Raw genomic sequence first — 3,463 nt, forward strand, 5'->3', positions numbered from 1 at the left:
TGGTGAGCGTAATGAATCAGAGAAAGATCACTTTCTTTTTACTTCCTACACCCCTGTAATTATGTTCAGTTCCTCTGAAGCATGGGTACCAGTACTTCAGGGTAAGTATGTGTATAAACACACATCCAGGCTCTAACCCACACATAAAACACTATTTTGGCCGGGTGTCGTGGCTCACGCCTTTAATCCCAGCACTTTGGGAGACCAAGGTGGGCAGATCACCTGAGGTCAGGAGTTTGAGATCAGCCTGGCCAACACGGCAAAAAACCTGTCTCTACTAAAAACACAAAAATTAGCCAGGCGTGGTGGTGTGTGCCTGTAATCTCAGCTACTAGGGAGGGTGAGGCAGGAGAATCGCTCGAACCTAGGAGGCAGAGATTGCAGTGAGCCGAGATCACGCTACTGCACTCCAGTCTGGGCAACAGAGCAAGGTTCCATCTCAAAAAAAAAAAAAAAAAGAAAGAAAAAAAGAAAAAACACTATTTTGGAGAACCCCAGAGGCACAATAGTGCTTCTCAATGAGGGCAATTTTTGCCCCTCTGCTGGGAAGGGGAAGGGAGGATCAAGCACTGTCTAGACACATTTATGGTTGTTGCAATGGAGATGGAGTACTGCTGGCATCTAGTGAGTAGAGGCCAGGGATGCTGCTAAACAGCCTACAATGCACACACCTAGCACCCCCATGACAAAGAAAAGAACCAGCCTGATACGCCGAGGCTGAGAAACCCTGCTCTATATAACTTGACTATTGTTAGTACTTCTGTGATCAAAGTAGAAATACTCCATGTCTAATGCTATGGACAGCCAGACGTTTGCCAGAATTATGCAAGGAGTAGTTGGCTCAGAAGCTTTGTTTTTAGGCTTGCAGGATTTGCTTTTCTTTAAATAAAAACAAACAAACAAACAAACAAAAAGGTGGGGGCACTATTCAAACAGCACACATACATGACTAAAACATTCAAAGGGTACAGAAGGGTATATGGTAAAAAGTAAGTTTCCTTTCCACTCCAGCCCTAGCCAGCCAGCTCCCTTTGAAGAAGACAATCACTGTCAGCAGCTTCTTTTCCATTCCTCCAGAGGTATTCTAAGCACACAGAAGCAGTGTATGCATGAGCTCTTCCTCTGCCCCCATGGCCCCTAACTCCAACTGGCAGCATACTCTGTCTCCTGCTTTATAATTTACTTTTTCACAATATCATGGAGATCATTCCATTTACTTTTTCACAATATCATGGAGATCATTCCATTTCAGCACACATAAATCTGTCTCATTGTTCAACAGCTAAACAGGAAATAATATGGTGTACTCAAAGATGATGTTGTTTCCAATATTTTGCAACTACTGACAATGCTGCATGAAATAATTTTGTACACTGCCTTTGGGCAATACATTGAAGAGAAGCTGGAAAGTAAATTCCTAGAAGAATTCCTGGATCATATGGTACAAACCTTTGAAATTTTGATGGAAAACATTCTTTTGAGTAAAACAAAAACAAAAATATAATAGGGAGATGAGTTACTCAAGTGCTCTATTTAGATGCTGTAATAATTATGTGGATATTCGAGTTATATAGCAAACAGCTCATGTGTTAATCATAAAAGACTGGTCACAGGAAGCATCTACATGCAGATAGTTCCTTTTATGACTTAGTTTCTAACCTTGGGGAACCAGGATAATAAAAACTAAAGGGGTCAAAAGACAGTAACAAGTACTGGTGAGAATGTTGAGAAATGGGAACTCTCAGGCATTGCTAGTAGGAATGTAAAATGGCGCAGTCGCTTTGGGAAACAGTTTGGCATTTCCTCCAAACGTTAAACACAGTTACCATATGATCCAGCAATTCCACTCCTAGGTATACACCCAGGGGAATTCAAAATCTGTATCTCTGGCAGGGCGCGGTGGCTCACACCTATAATCCTAGCACTTTGGAGGACGAGGTAGGTGGATCATGAGGTCAGGAGTTCAAGACCAGCCTGGCTAAGATGGCGAAACACTGTCTCTACTAAAAATACAAAATTAACTGGGCGTGGTGGCAGGCACCTGTAATCCCAGCTACTCGGGAGGCTGAGGCAGAGAATTGCTTGAACCCAGGAGGCAGAGGTTGCAGTGAGCTGAGACTGTGCCACTGCACTCCAACCTGGGAGACAGAGGGAGACTCCAACTAAAAAAAATAGATATATTCATATATATAAAATATATATCATATATATTATGTTATATATAACATGTTATATAATATATTGTGTGCTATATGTTATGAATAAGATATATTAATATACCATGTATTATATATTATATCATATGTTTTTATATAATACAGGCATGGAGGATTTTTCTTTAAATAATATATAATTATATTATATACAATTATAATATATATTTATATTATATACAAGTATATATTTAACATATTTACATATGTGTAATTAATATATAATATATGTAATATAATTGTATATAATAATAAAATATATTATGTTATATAATTATATGTTATAAATTATAATATATTATTATAAATTATAGATCTGATGTTATATAATTATATAATTATTATAGTTATATAATATATAAACATATTATAATATATATCCATCTTCAAAGGAGGAAAAATTAGGCAGCCAAAAACAAAAACTATGTCCATAATTATAATATGTTATAAATTATAAAATATATTATTATAAATTATAAATATATAAATTATATGTTATATAATTATATATATAACATATATAATATATATCCATCTTCAAGAAGGAAAGAAAAATTAGGTAGCCAAAAACAAAAACTATGTCCATCCATTCCAGCAGGTGTAGATAAAAAAAAAAAAAGAAACTATATGTCCACTTACAAACCTCTAATATAAACGTTCCTAGCAGCATGATTCATAATAGCCAAAAGGTAGAAACAACCCAAATGTTCATCAAAATGAACAAAATATGGCATATCTGTACAATGGAATATCATCCAGCCATAAGAAAAATAAAAGTATTGATAGATGCTACAGTATGCTTGAACCTTGAAAACATATGCTGAGTAAACGAAGCCAGTCACAAAAGGCACATACTGTAGAATTCCATTTATATAGAATATTCAGAAAAGGCAAATTCATTGAGCTAGAAAGTAGACTGATGATTGTCAAAGATGGGAAATGGGGCATGTGGGAGGGAGAATGGGGTGGTGCCTACTGATGGGTATGGGGTTCCTTTTTGAGGTGATGAAAATGTTTTGAAATTATTGACGGATGCACAACTCTGAATATAAGACCACTGAACTGTACATTTAAAAGGGTGAATTCTATCCCAATAAAGCTGTTACTAAAAACAAGTACATGAGGCCTGGCGTGGTGGCTCACACCTGTAATCCCAGCACTTTGGAGGCCGAGGTGGACGGATCACAAGGTCAAGAGATCGAGACCATCCTGGCAAACATGGTGAAACCCCGTCTCTACTAAAAAGTACA

The sequence above is a fragment of the Rhinopithecus roxellana genome, chromosome 13 (assembly GCF_007565055.1).
Source record: "Rhinopithecus roxellana isolate Shanxi Qingling chromosome 13, ASM756505v1, whole genome shotgun sequence".
Taxonomy (NCBI): Eukaryota; Metazoa; Chordata; class Mammalia; order Primates; family Cercopithecidae; genus Rhinopithecus; species Rhinopithecus roxellana.